Raw genomic sequence first — 17212 nt, forward strand, 5'->3', positions numbered from 1 at the left:
ATATACTTCCTCAAGTTGTAGTAACCCCCAACCATAAACCTATTTTCATTGCTAGTTCCTAATTGTAGTATTTCCACTCTTATGGATCATAATATAAAATATCTGATATTCAGATTATCTGATATGTGACCCCTATGAAAGAATTGTTCAACTCCCAAAGAGATCACAACCCACAGGTTGAGAACAACTGAACTAGAGACAAGTGAGTAAAAACAGAAGCAGAAGAGGTGATCCTAATAGAGAAGATGACACTGACTGTTTTCCTAGTGCCAAATGGTCAACCCTGAAAACATACATACAAGTAATGTTACTTGGACTCATCAGCTCTTTTTAGGAAAAATATATACATTTATTCAAATACATATACTTATACAGTAACAACTAATGAATTTGAAGCCTTCTATGCATTTGAAAGAGAGCCGGGAATGGTGTATATGGAAGCATGTTGGGGAGGAACTAGAAGGAAGTAATGTAAATTATAATAACAAAAATAAAAATATGACAGGTGTTTAAATGGGTGATGAGTACTTTACTAAGAGGACAGGTTATTTACCATTCAACTTTATTGATAGAATTTAAATTTGGATCTCCTGAGCAAGTAGTCTAAACAACTCCATTACAATAACAGTCATCTAGAGATTCTTTGTTCTAGAATTTCTAAAAATTTATAAACTTATTTTATAACTGAAGTCCCCAAACACTATAACTTCATTGTCATATCTAGGAGAAAAATTATGAGCCCTTATAAAAGATTTTACCATATCCAACTCAGAAATCAATTATTGTTAAACTACATGTGAGAATTTTTGAATTTGAAAATATTGTACTAAATTTTGAATTGTTATGAAATTCATTTTTTAATAATATCATTAAAAATAAAAATATGAAATCTCATATTTCTAATATAAATATTCTACTAAAATTTCACTTAGTCTATCATAAAAATGTTTGTTCTCTACAGTCATAACCAGAATGATACTCAATATATATAGAGATTCAGTGTCTCTTAGTATACGCAGGTCATGTACTTGAAAAGATAGCAAAAATACTGCTAATTATCTGAGAAAGCTGAGAGAAAGAATCATTAATAACTATAACACTATTAATGAAAATGTCATCAGTTTGGAATCCTTGCTATCTCTCATATGAAGCCATCATGTCAATGTGTTAATCATCCTAAAGGTGGCATTCTTGATAGAGACTCTTTCCAGTTCAGGAAGACACTACAATATTGAGAAATGTTTCAGGTGTTTTCAGAGAACAGTACATGACAGAAATATGATTTTGACAATAGGTTTGTTTTATCTTGTAGACCACATTTATGATAACTACAAAGAAAATAGTCACTACATTTTAACTACCTATATGTAAAGGAAAATACTGATAGTATATCTTAAATAATTTAAGAAATTCATGGGGTATATAATTAGTTTTATAAAGCTATATTGCTATAAGATGAATTATTTTTGAATTGATAAGTATTACCTAGAATTAGCAGTAAAGCAATTTACTATTGTCTGTATTAGGTAGAAATAGAATACAGATAAAGGAATATGTGGTTGGCTGAATGTGTTTTATATTGGACGTGTTGAATTTGAGATTGTTTTAAAACACTATCATAAAAGGAATTGATAAGGGGAAAACAGAGAGGTTTGACTATCAGTTAACCTCAGTGGGAAGTAGAAATTAATTGAACCTTGACTTGTGAGCCATTATCATGTGAAACTAATGGGAAAAATTAAGTAGTGATAAAGTTGATAAATTTGTCATAATACTATAGGAAGAATACAGATAAACTTAACCTTCATTTCTTTAACTTCACGAACTGAAGGCACATTCAATGGTTAAAGGGTCAACAGTGAAATGAGCATCCATATTCTGAAAATATTATAAAACCTAGAAAATGGTATTCAGAGGAAAAGAATCTACAGCATAACATTTAATGTAAAGTGCTGAAATATTACCAACCAATAAATTTGAGTTGTGGAAACAAGAATCAAGAATAATCTTCTTGATTATTCAAGGTAAAGTTTATGTGAAAAATATTCTCACCTGTTTTATACACAAATAATTATCTTTATATTACAAATAAACTCCACCTATGATATGACATTGTATAATTCTTAAAATATTTAACATATACAGAACAAAAACCTTAACCAACACACAGTACCAGTGGTATGACCTTCAAATATCTATTTTTCCTTTACAAAGACAGATGCCACAGGCATTTTTCTGTTCCCCTCTCTGTCTGAAACTGGCAATTGTGCATTTTCTGAAAGTACACTTGGATAACAAAGACTTAAAGGTTGTCATAAATCTAAGAGTGTAAATAATACCATTCATTCTTGTGTTCCCTAGAATTATACGTTTCTTTCTTCCTAAGGTCAGTTTTTTATTTCATAGTTCATGTGGGGGCATAATCTATCATAATGTCAGACAAACTTTTAAGTTAATTACCACACCACTCACATTTCAACCTGCTGTAGCTGTGGACCTTTCACAAGAGGAAGACTGCTATTTACTTCTGACATGATGTAGCTATTGTTTATAGCCCTGCACATCATGCATAATTATAAATAAACATCTTTCTTCATTTTAACACTTTTTTCTATTTATATTTAAATCCAGTAATCATTCATATAAACAGCTATTTAAAATTTAGCAATCAGAAATTATTATTTTGTAAATTTTATAAAACAAAAAAATATAAAATAATTGTAAAGGTAGAAAGAGGTTGCTGAAAAACAGCACACAGAATTTCAAACATTTTGGAGGTTTATGCTCTACCAGTGATGAGCTCACTGCAACTGACATTGTAAATACTTTAATACAAATGTAAATTTGCATGAGTTTAATGTTTTATAATTCCTCACCCTCCTTATAAATAAACTTATGTCTCTAAATGCAGTGACAATGTATTAGTGACAAAACTTTCTATGCTTTTAACATAAGGAAACAACTCGTTCCAACGTTCAAATGTATTTTGTAAAACCAACAATTAGAATTAATTTTACTTTAATCAGGCTTGCATATGATTAAAAATAATTTTTACCTAGAATTTTAAGTAAAATTATAGATGTTAATTTTGTACTTAAAATCAAATAAAGATAGGAGAAAGACATGAATAGCAGATTGAAATTCTGGATACTCATATTTTTATTACTATGTCTGTGAATGTAATTTTTGAGCAAGAATGAAATAATACAAACTGCCTTTAAATATTTTGTTTTAAATTTTGTGTATGTGTGTGGGATTTAACGTGAGGATGGCCACATGAGGGACTGTGAAGTACTTGGAATAGGAATAACCTCATAGACTCATGTGTTTGTGTGCTTGGCCCTCAGGGGCAACACCTTTAGCAGGTGTGGCCTTGCCAAAGGAAGTGTGTCATCTTGTGAGCAGGCTTTGCCATCTCAGAAGCTAAAGCCAGTTCTTGTTCTGCTACCTGAATATCAAGATGGAGAATTCTTAACTACTTTTCTAGCACCTTATCTTCCTGCTCATGGCTATGCTTCCCACTGTGATAAAAATGAACTAAACTTCTGAAGCTTTAAGCCATTCCCAATTAACGTTTTCCTTTAGAAGAGCTTCTGTGATCGTGGTAATAAAAACCCTATCTAGGCCTGAAACTGATACCGGGAGTGAGATAGTGCCGTGTTACACCCGACTATGCTTTTGTTTGGAGGAATGCGGACTTTGAAACTTGATTAGAAAAGCAGTTGAAAGATGTAAATAGGGCTTAATCAGCCATCTTAATAGAAGCATGCAAGACAGTGGGACTGAGGGTGATTTAAACTATGGAGGGCCTGGCTCAAGATGTTTTGGAGGAGATGAAATTTAGTATGTGTAATAGAGGCTGTTTTTGTGATTTTTTGACAAGGAATGTGGCTGCTTTCTTTGCCCTTGTCTGAAAAGTCTGCCTAAGGCCAAAATGAAGAGTTTTGGGTTAATTCTATTGGCAGAACAAATCTCAAAACAGCCTAGTGTTGACTCTTGGTCAAGTGGTTGTTAGTGTTCACTCTTATGAGGATCTAGAGTCAAAATAGAAGAAAGGGGTCACGGAATCTTCCTCAGGAACTAAGGAAAGCCACTGAAGCCAAGTGTACGGCTGAGATGTTCCTGCATGGAGGCTCATGGTGACCATTTTGTATATATCTGAAGGTGAAGCCTGGATTCTCCTGAAGACCCTAAGGTTTTGAAGATGCCAGAGCTGTTGGTTACCTACTGACATCTGCTAAAAGGGAGTGGAACCATCCCAAGGCAGAGAAGTGTCTTGTAAATACCCTGGAGATGAAGTTCCTGGTGGCTGTAAGACATTGGACCTGGGTGCTGGGAACTAAAGTCTGACACTTGCAAGAATGATCCATGTTATTAACGGCTAAGCCATAAACTGCCAACTCTCTTGCCCCACATCTTCCTTTATAATTTGAAAAGAAATTCTGAGACACATCACAAAATGTAAAATTTCCCACTGAATGTGAGATGACACACTTTGGGATACTTTCTTTATCTGTATTGTTTTTAACCTGGGCTCTGTGCCCTCAAGACTATCTTGTAGCTGCTTTACAACTTAGGTCTAATAATGTAAGTCTTCCTCAGGTCTGTTGATGTAGGGGTGGAGAAATGTCTTCAAGGTTCTGGAGTTCAGAGCAGAGTGCTCTCAGTACACAGCGAACAACTGCCTTGAACTGCCGCTCATTTTAATTATTAGCAAAACAATATTACAATATTTTATAAAATATTAAGTTTTAGGCTACCATTATTTATTTTAAAAAGAGTTTGTGCTAGAAGGCTGCTTTTGCCTGCTTTCATTTTTGGTAAGGGTGTTAAAGTTCCACATTAAGACAATACAGATGAAAGATGTCAAAAAAAATCTTCAAATGTACATAATTCTTTTTATTCTTGAAAGTTAAAAAAAATACATAACAATTTAAACTGAAAACATATTAAGTTAGTGTTGCATTCTTACTATACAATTTTTATTATAAGGGGCTGCTCCATTTAGTTAAAATCTAAAGAATATCATCAATTTTTTTTCTGCCTTATTTTTCTGATCAGCATTAGTACATAAACATGATCTTATTTTCCTTTAAAGAATGATTAGATAAACTATAGTACAATAGTTCACATGAAGTCCTTTAAAACACTCATGTCACAGACTGTAGACATCAGGGCAATAGGGCCCAGTGGAAAGATTACTTCTGAATCCTAGGAATCAGCGAGGTATATTCTCAGTAAGATAAAGTAAAACTACTAAAGGTGCTTATTCCATCTCAATTCGTGATTGGGAAGAGGTAAAGGGTGACAATCTGAAGCATTACAGAATCAGGAAACTTAACAATGGCGGATACTACGTCATGACCAGACCTCAGTTTGATATGCTGCAGAAACTGGTGAAGCATTACCCAGAACATGCTGATGGATTATGCCACAAGTTAAACAACTGTGTGTCCAACTGTGAAACCCAAGACTCAAGGTCTAGCAAAAGATACTTGGGAAATCACTCAAGAATCTTAGCGACTAGAGGTTAAACTAGGTCAAGGATGCTTTCGCGAAGTGCGGATGGGAATGTGGAACGGAACTACAAAAGTAGCAATCAAAACACTAAAGCCAGGTACAATGATGGCCAGAAGCATTCCTTCAAGAAGCTCAGATAATGAAAATATTAAGATACAATAAACTTGTTCTACTCTACCCAGTTGTTTCTGAAGAGCCGATTTATATTGCCACTGAGTTTATGTCAAAGGGAGCTTGTTAGATTTCCTTAAGGAAGGAGATGGAAAGTACTTGAAGCTTCCACAGCAAGTTGATATGGCTGCTCAGATTGCTGACCCCATGGCATATATTGAAAGAATGAACTATATTCACTGAGATCTCCGAGCTGCTAATATTCTTGTAGGAGAAAACCTTATATGTAAAATAGCAGATTTTGGCTTAGCAAGATTAATTGGAGGCAATAAATTCACAGCAAGACAAGGTGCAAAATTTCCAATCAAGTGGCCAGCTCCCTCCATGTATACCTTTGGTTTGTAGTTTAATCCCTGTGAGTTCCGGGGGTGGGGGCAGTTGGTTGATGGGGTTGCAGTGCCCTTCGGCTCCTTCAGTCCTTCCCCTAACTCTTCCACTGGGGTCCCCAGGCTCAGTCCAATGTTTGGTTGTGAGTATCTGCATTCATCTTAGTCACGTGCTGGCAGAGCCTCTCAAAGGACAGTCATATCAGGCTCTTGTCAGCAAGTGCTTCTTGGCATCAGCAATAGTGCCATGTAGGTGTTTGATGTCTGCAGATGGGATGGATCCCTAGCTGGAGCGGTCTCTAGATGGCCTTTCCTTCAGTCTCTGATCTAATTTTGTCCCTGGGTTTCTTATTTATTGATAGTCTCATATCTAATAAAACAGAAAATAATCATATTTATCCTTTTTGGCCCTCCAATACCCACAAAACCCTACTACCACCCCTTTCTTCCACCCCTTTCATATTCTGACAATACTTTAAGTCTAATGTTAGAGGCCCATGAGTCCACTCTGTTTCCCTTAGAAGTAATCACCTGACAGTAGTTCCTCAGTAAGGGGTAGTTTCTGGTAAGCACCTCCCACAATCAATGGTAGAACTTTGCCCGGCTTGATCTTATACTGACCATATCCAGGTAACTGAAACTGTCTTGAGTACATGGGTACAAAAGCCACATCAAAGCTATTTCACAGCACTTCCCTGTTCTCCAAACGTTTACATTTATCTACATCATCTACTGCATTTTTCGTGGACCTTACTAGAGGTTAGAGGTATTGATATAAATGTCTGATGATTTCAGAGATGCATAATTGTTCAAAGTATTAGTTTTGTTGTTTGAATTTGTTCTATTTTTAACCTTGAAAAAAAACTTAATAGTTAACTTTTGACTTTCTCATCTGCAAATGATGATAAAGCTGTTTTATAAAATCTCTGAATTAGTAATGAAAGTTTATATGGAGACTTTGAAAAACTGAGCTTTAAGTATAGTTAATACTCAATATGATAAATTGAACTAACCGTAATGAAATTCAACTCCCAGTGAATTGTAAGTATAATTTCAGGCAATACATTCCAAGCAGAAATTCAGATATGGATGAACAAACAAGTAGAAACAAGATTAATTCTAAAATATAATTAACTGAATAATATCCACAATCAAATCTGCAATTCTTATTTATAATGAGCAATTTTATGTACTATTATTCCAAAAATTATATTAATATATTTAAAATTATATTTAAGGTATTATAGATTGCAACACTTTAAAGTTATTGAAATTTAACTTAGTTTTACAAGCTACTGTTTGGTAATAAAATGATAGCTTCAAATTTCTTATAGAAGACATGATTGATTATAAGATTTATTTGCAAGGGTGAGACTACTCTGAACGTGTCATCCTGCTCATGTGCTTTCTGCTTACCACTGAAATAAAAATCATTAAATATTTTCCTAGGTAAATTTGTAAATTTCTAAATGACATAAAGAAAGACTAGATCAATACAGTGATTTCATGTGTTAAAACTCTAATTTTAAAGTTTTCAGAAGTGCTAAAGTAACTTTCTGAACTTCATTTACATAGATACATGTTCAAGACCTGTTAACCCTAACCTAATGTTAATCCATTTCTTCAAGAGCAAATGTAGTGTAGACCAAAGTAATTGTCCTGAACAAGCACTTTCTCTGATTAGACTCTCCAAGTGTTTTCATAGAAATCCACTTTATCAGGAAACAATATTCCAAGAAATGGTTTAAACGTTCCTTTTGCTAATGCCACTTGAATGCTATTGGTCCTGGAGGAAAAACTTAAAGAGATATAAAAAGTTAATTAGATATAGCACATGCAAATGATTATGATTACTTAATTAGCAGAATCCCTTAAATTGGCACAATATGCAATCGAATATGGAGCTTAATGGCTTTGTTATTAATCAATTCTTAATGTAAATAGTTTGAAGCTCGTGTTGCTTTGTAGTGTTCATTATAAATAGTCCCTGTGGGAATCACAAGTTTATTTCATTAAAACTCGTGCCTGCTGCTAATTGCTGCTAGGAAACATGCACAAATTAATTGCGTTGTAGAAGCCAATGATGTAAATTTATAAGCTTCTGGGGGGACTGCTGGGGACAGCTGTGCTGGAGTTCATTCTATTCCGTAAAGATAGGGAATGTGCAATAGTTGGTGATACTGATCTGTTTTAAATCAACAACAAATAGTTACAGAGTACTACACTCACAGATGTTTAAAAGGCAAAGAAAGTTTAAAATGTTTATTTTTGCTAATTTATATACATTTAGACTATGAACAATTAACTTGTAAGTACTCAGCAAGAACAAATTATGAATATACTCAGAAGTGTTTTAAAAGACATACTGAATTCTAAAATACAGAAAGAATATCATGTTCCTTGTAACTGCCATCTCACTGATCTATGTGTGTATGTATATGCTTTATATACGCTGCCTCTGTATCCAGGAATTACAGATTCAGTGGTTGAAACTCTGGTGTCTTCCTTGGTCAGTTCCTCACCTTAGTTTTGGACACCAGCTCTCCCTCTGAATCTGAAGATTGTGATTTCACTACCTGGCCAGTGAGGTCTTGACATCTAATATCTCCATCTCCCAGTCTGGGTAACAGTGAATTCAAGTTTTATGTGGGTTTCTTGTTTCTGAATTCAGGACTTCATGCTTCTGCAATAGCATTATACCTGCCTAAGTCATCTTTCATGCCCTGTTGCTAACACTTAATGTTTACAAATTATCTTTTCAGCATATAAGCCCTTAATTTTTAAATCCAAACGCTGAAATACTGAACTTAATGGGAAGAAATTCTTATGAGAAAACCACACTGGCTTTCAAGCACTCTAGAAAAAGGAGAGCATGTGTATCCTTACCTGACCATTCAGGTCTTACCTCATCTAAATGAGAACATCATCTGTCAGTAGGGGGTAAAAACAGTAAGTATGTAAGTGCAGATGTGTTCCTGCATCTTAATGTTTATGGTATTTGTATGAAATATTTATATTTGGTTTCTCTTGCTTAATTTTTAATTATTTAATATGAAAACTACATTTTGTTGATACTTTTAAAGTTTCTTTTCTTACTGCCTGTGGGACTGTGAAAGGCAACCTAGTGTCTGGTTGAGCTAGGTTTAAAACCCAGGTGTCCCAGCTGATCCTGCAAGGAACCGTAGCCATTTTGCCATGCTCCCAGACACCAGGCCCTGACAGGAGGCCTGAGCTCTCCATAATTCTGTGGCCATCAGTCACATAAGGGCAACACCCCAAGTCCCTCCACAGGTAGAGGATATGACCACAGATCACATAGCCTTAAGACAGATCTCCATTTTAATGAGATACCTAAAGGCCTGAAGGGTTAGGCCAAATAAGCTCTCCTTCCCAGACACTCCTCCCTGCAAAAGATGTTTAACTCAGGCCCAACCTGAGAAAGTGGGGTATGGTTTCACTCATCACAACTCTCTACCATGACAATAAATGCTTTAAAACCATGGACTGCCTCTTCTCATCAGGATCAGTAGTGGGGAACAATGGAGCAGGTCTGCCTCTAAAGAGTTGTGTCTAATTTCCTGCAGGAGGACTCCCTGTGCTCCCAGCCATGGACTCCACCAAGCCAAGCCACCTGCAGGACAAGCCATGGACGCTCCTTCCCAAGTGACTGGAGCTCTCTCCCCCACCCTTTTCCCTCACGGGCCCTATGCTGTTCTCGGCTCTTCTAGCATCCAGAGGCATCTATGTCCCATGCAGATCTGGGACCCACCGAGCCAACTCTGGCAGTGCACAGGGACCTCAGACGGCATTCCCATCCCCGGAGCAGGGTCCCGCAGCAACATCTCTTGGCCTGACGCCCACCTGGTGATGGAGTGGGGACCGTGCAGTCAAAACTTTCTGCTTCCTGCCTCATGAATCAGCCCAAGCCCAGAGCGGATGGTGGACCCCATTTTAACCCACAACTGCCATTCTCCTAAGATTTAGGAATAGAGATGGTGTTATAGAGCTATCAGATGTGTTTAAGCATCTCAAGGCTGCATGCTATCCACCATTTCATCAGTTATGAATCTCTGTAGAAGCCTCATTGTCTGCTAAAAAAAGTAAGCACCTTTGATGGGGATCAAGAGCAACACATATCTGTGAGTAGAAGGAAAAGCTTTTAGAATACAGTTAGAAAATATATTGATTTAGAAAAATGAAGTAGTAGGTTCTCTAGGTTCTATGATGTCTCCAGCCACAGGTCTTGCTTATGTTTATAGTACTAGACATAGGTTTCTTCCATTGAGTGAGCCTTAAGTTCAGTTAGGCAGATTTTTATTTCCCCTGAGATATACATGCCACAATTGTACTCTTGTCTTGTGAGGATAGTCATTGTTGTGGTTCAAAGGCCACTGGGTAGGGATATTGATTTCTTTTCTTTCCTAGAAGCATGGATAGAACCTTTGAGTATTATGAGAGCATACACTCAAGAGGTAGTCTCCAGATCAGTACCGACTTGATTCTTTAAACTCCTATGTCCAATGTGCATCATAGATATTTTTACAACCCAAGAATTTGCCTTTATCCATTTTGACCTTTACATGTATCCAATTCAGAGTTTCCCTTTTCAAAGAGCTACATTTCTTAAATATAATTCAGACATGAAATTTAAGATTTTCACACCCAGAAATTGAATTCATTAATGCTACAAACACCTCACATCTTCTCATACTTGGCCTGTTTGACCTTTGAAATTTGCCTTTTCTATCTATAATTACAAAGATTTTTACTGTATTCAGAAGGATATAACTAATATTGAATGTATTTTCAAAAACTAATTCAGTTGAGTTCATGTGATTCACATTCCTCCTGTTTATTTGGTTTTGTTTTGATTTTTTTGCATGCTTGTATCCAAAATGTGTTTCCAACCAAGTAATAGAGACTTTTCTCTTTACTGTAATAGGGAATGTTTTTAGTTACTCTCACTTATTAAAGGTCAAGTTTTGTTTCACAACACATTCATAATTACAAATACCCCATTTTAATCTTTCCCTTCAAATATTAACTTATGGGTATAGATAATTGAGAGTGAATAGTAGAAATATATGTAGAATCCTTAGGTTGTATAAGAGTCATGATTATAGGTGTAAATGTTCAATAATAGGAAGAAAAATATCATGCATCTAAATTGCCTTAGAATTGAAAATAATTACTTTATCTACGTTATGTCTCCAAAGAATATGTTCATAGATCTTTAGTGCTGCTAATTATTTTCATTTCCATTCAATATGTTTATAATTTAATTGTGAAGCCATCAATTTTGGAACCTATTATCTAACATGAAAATAATTAGGTATTTATTGATGACCAGGACTCAGAGGAAGAAAAGAAGCTCTTAAACTATGTGTTTTCTTAACACTTATTCTTCTCCAAATACATAGTAAAACCTATTTGCTAATGGATTTCTTGTACAAAAAGAGCTAGTAAAATGTTGTAATAAAAAGAGTGTACCATATTAATTTTTATCTAAATTTATATTATGCCTTTTAACTTTACTGTTATGATCAGTCATGTAGCCTTTGCCTGGGATTGAGTTTCATTTGTTGTATCTATAGCCAGTAGTATAAAAGTAAAACAAATGGTTGCTGTGTTCTTATCATTTTATAGTTATTTTGCATTGTAGTGAAGCTTGTTCAAATTGGAAATGGCAGCTTGGTCCCACTCAGCCTGGAGCCATGTGTAACATGTTCATGAGAGCCATGGCATGGACATCGGCTCATGTCCGTGGCATGAACGGCTAAGGAAGGTACTTTCCCCTAATGTATTAGTGGCCCATTTGATACACCATTGCAGTCACCCACAGCAAAGAGTGGTTGTTGACACTGGGTAGTCAGAAACGTATTTCAGACAGTTAATCTGAAGGAAATTAATCAAGGGAGAGATGACTCGGCTACCTTGGAAAAGCAGAGAACTACTCCTGCCACAGTGAGAACCTACTGAAAAGAAGATAAGGCCAGAAGTAGTTATTTTACCTTCTGTATTTTGTCTTTTGCTACTGTGAGGGTTCTTCTTTTCTCCACCATCTCCATCCCTTTTCTTCCACCATTTCAACCCCCTAACACATGATAGAAGAAAAGGGGATAGCATAAAACGGAAAGAACTCCTTGAATAAAGTCCGAGGTTCCAAAGGGTATGACATTAGAGTCAGACTGCTTACTGCTGATTAGAGACACTAGTCTCCTTATAGCAAGTTTAATATTTGCTACCAGGACATCTACTTTCTTCCTTTTGCTGTTTCCTTTTTGTACATGATTACTCAACAAACCATGACCAAGAACCAACAACAGCCAACAGCAACCATCAATCAACCAACAACCCATCCAGCTTCTCCAACTCCCTAGCATTTATGAATCCTATGAAAAGTCCCCAAGATTCCAAACTGCAGAAACTATCTGCAGCTGGCAATATCTGTCCCCTGTAAGAGCACAAGCTAAATCGGAGCTAGCTGCTATAGATAATCTGAAACAGCCCCACATCCCACAACTTGGATTCAAACAAAAGCAGGTTCTTATTTCTATGTTTTTTAAAAGAAACCCAAAACCTCACTACAGCCTTCCAAATTTGAAGAAATGAGATGAGAAAGGCAGTGTGGCACTCTATTATACAGGACTGTGTAAAGCTTTTGTACCTCACTCTGATGACATAGAGATTAATAGCTGAACACAGGCAGATGGATTATCCACGAGAACTTTAGCATTTTGTTTTAAGTATTTGTTATAATTTTCCTTCTGGATGCTGCTTTCACTGCATCCCATCAATCTTGATGTATCTTTACTTTTATGCTCAGTACAATTAAAAATGCGTTTTTTTAGACTTCCTCTTTGATCTATGCAATACAGGTGGTATGTTTGCTGATTGATTTTTTTTTTTTTAATGCTTGAGGGGACACTCCAGATAACTGTTTGAACCTGACTTTTGTCTGTTGTCACTGAGAATGCCTTCGGTATATTTTATTAGTTTGCATTTGTTAAGATAAGAACATTGTGGAGCATGGTCATGTTTCCTACGCCATTGATATATGCTTTCATGATACTAATATCTGGAATTCAAGACTATAAAGAGTAGATAATACTTTGGATGTATTCTTAAATTTGATTTGCAAGTCTTTTGTTGAGAACTTTTGTATTTCTGTTCGTAAGGAATATGAACCAATAACTTTCTTTTATGCTGAGTTTTTGTGTGTTTTTGCGATCATGGTATAAGTTGCTTTAGAAAAAGAATATTAATACTGTTTCTTCAGATTCTCTTTTGCAGAAAAAAAATGAGGACTAGCATTATTTCTTTAAAGGTCTGATAGAACTCTCTGCCGAATGCATCTGGCCCAGGGCATTATTTAGTTAGAAGAGGTTTAATTGCAGTTTCTAATTCACTAGGGGTTATTGCTGTCTCTCTTTTTCCTTTCTTTTCCATCATGCAATACATCCTGACCACAGTTTCCCTGCCTTCTACTACTCCAAGTTCTCCTGCCATACACTCCTTCACCTAGATCAACTGACCCTCCTTTTTCCCTTAAGTGCAGACCTCCCATGGATATCAACTGAACATAATATAACAAGACACAGTAAGGCTAAGCATGAGCCCTCATATCAAACCTGGATGAGGCAACCCAGTAGGAAGTTGTATATTTCATCTTGGTTTAACTTTGGTAGATTGTGTATATCAAGAAATTTATCCACATTTTAGATTTTCTAGTTTGCAGAGTTCAGATTTTGAAGTATGCCCTCATGATTCTCCAAATTTCCTTAACTGTCTCTTGTAAGGTTTCCTTTTTCGTTTCTAATTACCTTTACTTGGATTTTGGTTAATTGGGTGAAAGGTTTACCTTTTTTTTTCTCAAAGAACTCTTTGTTTTATTGATGCTAGTATGTTTTTCTTTTTGTCATTTTGTTTATTTATTGATTTCAGTTCCAGGTTTGATTATTTCTTGCTCTCTCCTCCTTTTAGGTATTTGGGGGATGACGCTTTCAACTGTGGCTTACTAGTGCGGTATTTTTCAGGTTCTTTAGGATCAGGAGGCACTTAGTGCTTTGACGTCCTCCTTAAAACTGCTTTCTACTTCACTATGCTCCATACTGGGTTCTACTTCTCACCTAATTCTAAAAGTTTTAAATTCCCCCAAGGCTCAAGAATCTATACAGAAGAGGTGGGGAATGGATTGTCAGAACCAGAGGTGGGAGATGACTCTAAGGAAACAGTATTGAATGGATGCAACAGTCTGATACACATCTGAACTCAGAGACAATGACAGCCTGCACATGACCCCAGCACAGAAGCCCAAGTAGACACACAGTTTGACTCCTAGACAGAAAGTTATTTGCAGTTGACACCTTCTAGGAATGTAAAAGTCAATAATCTCCAATAGAGAATCCCGGTATATAATAATCACAGTCAAGAGCAGACCCCATCCCCTGGAGTAGTTGGCCAAGTTTGTTTGATTTTTATTTTCTTCTTTCTTTGAGGGAGAAGGGGGAATGAAGTTCAGTGGACCCAAAGATGGGGAGGCTCTGGCAAGTAATTTGGGGAGGCAAAAGAATCTGATATATTATATGAAAAATAAACAAATTTAAAACACTATAGATATGTGTTTCTCCTCAAATAGACCCTTAGATGGACGGGTTTTCCTATGTCTCTTTATTGCTGAATGTTCTTTTAATCAATTAAGAAAAGAAGAATGTTGTCATGTCTAATTATGGTTATAGATATTTTCCTTTATAGTCTACTGAAGTTTTCTGTCTTTTTGAGAACTGTTTTCTATTATGTAATATCCCTTTTAATACTTGATAATATCCTGTGTTCTGAGTCAGCTTTACCTTGTATTAATGTAGGCAGTCCAGTTTTATATTTATGTGCTGCTGGTTGGAGAAATTATATAACCTTGATGTGACAGATTTACTGAATCACTTTTCCAAAGGCTTGCATTTTCATAGTCAAAGGCAAATGCAGAAGTGCAGTTCAAAGGGAGGTTCCAGAATCCCAAAGGAAGAAAGGATAGAGAAGAAGGGTCCTGTGCCTACTTTACATAGTTCAGGGCATGGCAGAGAATTTCATAATGGGCGAAGTGGTTTGAGATCACAATAGATTACTTAGAGAGCAGTGGAAAGGTGAGCATTTTGGGACTAAACAAGGTAAGTAAGCTCTATATGGTAAGAACTTTGCTACACTGATGCCCCAGTGTAGGGAAATTTGAGGGCAGGGGGGTGGGGAATGAGTGGGTGTGTGTGGGGGGAAACATCCTCATTGAACCAGGAGTGTTGGTATTCTGTATAATCTCTACCCCCACAGATACTTGGCAGAAGCCAGGTTGCTCCTCCCCACAGTTACCTGGCTTGGTCCTATAAAAGGGGCTGCTGCTTCCTCCCTCCTCTCTCTCTTACTCCTTCTCTCCCTTGCCTCTTGCCCCATTGATCCCCCTCTCTCCCCATTTCCTTCCCCCTTCTCTCCATGTGTTCATGGCCATCCCCAACTTCTCTACTCTCTCCTTCTCTCTGCCTTTCTCTACCTCTGCTACCCTCTTAACTCCCCTCCCCATGCCCTAAATAAACTCAATTCTATACTACACCAGTGTGTGTCTGGTCCCTCAGGGGAAAGGGATGCCTAGGCATGGGCCCACCAAGTCACCCCCTTCCCCTACACTCTGCCAGAACATATTCTTATAGCTCTTTCTCTTTTTTTGATCAAAACAAGGGGATCATAATGGGAGAGAGGGTTTCTGGGGGGAAGGGGGGGCAGAAACCAGGAAAGGGGATAACATTTGAAATGTAAATAAAGAAAATATCCAATAAAAAAAAGGAACTCTGATTGTATTTTAGAAATAGTTAGATATGAAAGTAAGTCAGCTTTTGACCTAATCAGTTGAAGTGTGTACTGGAGAAGAGAAAAACAAAAACAAACACAAAAACCAAAACAACAACAAATAAAAAAACAAAACTTGAGGCAGACATAGGGGTAGAGTGGGGCTGTCAAATGCCATCATTTGACTTTATTTGTAGAACAAGTTATCCCCCAGTTTTATCTGGCTTTCTAACTTAAAAATATATGTTTACAGTGTTTGAATTTGGAACCATTGATAAAGTATTTTCAGGATTGAAAATCACTCAGATCCCCAAAGGCCATTGCAAAAGTGAGTGTAGGGAATCTGGGAAAATTACAAAGTTAAGGAAAACCGAGTTATTTCTACTTTTTTTTTTAACAATACTTATGGTGTGGTTTTGGCTCACGTGGCTACCTGCAAAACCTGGTGAATTATATCTACCCACAGGCAGTGAAATATATGTATTAGTGCACAGATTCCTTTCTATCCGGTGTTTAGATTAGCTCTTTCAGGAAAAACTGGACCTTAGAGTAACAAAGAAGCTTCTTGTTTTCTTCCTCCAGAGAAACATGACCTACTTCTAGCCCTTTATCTCATTGTGCTAGCTTATGTTTATCCCTAGAGGTGGAAAAACTTGTGTAAACAGGAGAATCCCTAGGCTGAGAGTCTGGTGTGAGCACACTGCTTGTTTTCTTGAAGCCTGCACCAGCAGCTGTAGTCCTCTTTCAACCTCATTCCACTGACTTTAGGGAGACCATTATTAATTCTTGCCTCAACAGAACAATCTATTTGCGGTTACTATATGATCTTGATTTTTTTTGAGATAATTATGTTGTTAAAAACTCTTAGCACCAGAGGGAGCAGGATTTTTCCCCCCAGAAAATATAAGCAACTGAGTTGCAGAGGTTTGAGATCAGAATTGAAGCCTTCTTTCCTTTTGGCTCCCCCATATCTGATCATGTTCCCTTTTTCCTTCCCCCTCCCCTCTTCCATTAATACTCCTCCTTCCCTCTGCCTCCTGAGATTATTTCCTTCTCCCTTTTAACTGGGATTAAAGCATCTTCACTTGGCCTTTCTGCTTGGTAAACTGCTTAAATTCTGTGGGTTGTTTCCTACGTGTTCTGCACTTTTTGGCTAATATCCACTCATTAGTGATTACATTCCATGTGTGTCCTTTGTAGCCTGGGCTTCCTCACTTAGGATGATATTTTCTAGTTCCATCCATTTGCCTGCAAAACTCATGATGTCCTCCAAAAACCAAATAACCCAATTTTAAAAATGAAATACAGAGATAAACAGAGAATTCAGAACAAAAGAATCTCAAACAGCCAAGAAGCACTTAAAG

The 17212-nt window shown here is 36.6% G+C and overlaps 1 pseudogene; it reads left to right on the forward strand.

Annotated features, from left to right (window-relative positions):
• Nucleotides 1-6036, forward strand: part of LOC116093284 — a 110651-nt pseudogene extending 104615 nt beyond the window's left edge.
• The last annotated feature ends 11176 nt before the right edge of the window (nucleotides 6037-17212 follow it).

Source organism: Mastomys coucha, unplaced genomic scaffold (genome assembly GCF_008632895.1).
Source record: "Mastomys coucha isolate ucsf_1 unplaced genomic scaffold, UCSF_Mcou_1 pScaffold16, whole genome shotgun sequence".
NCBI lineage: Eukaryota > Metazoa > Chordata > Mammalia > Rodentia > Muridae > Mastomys > Mastomys coucha.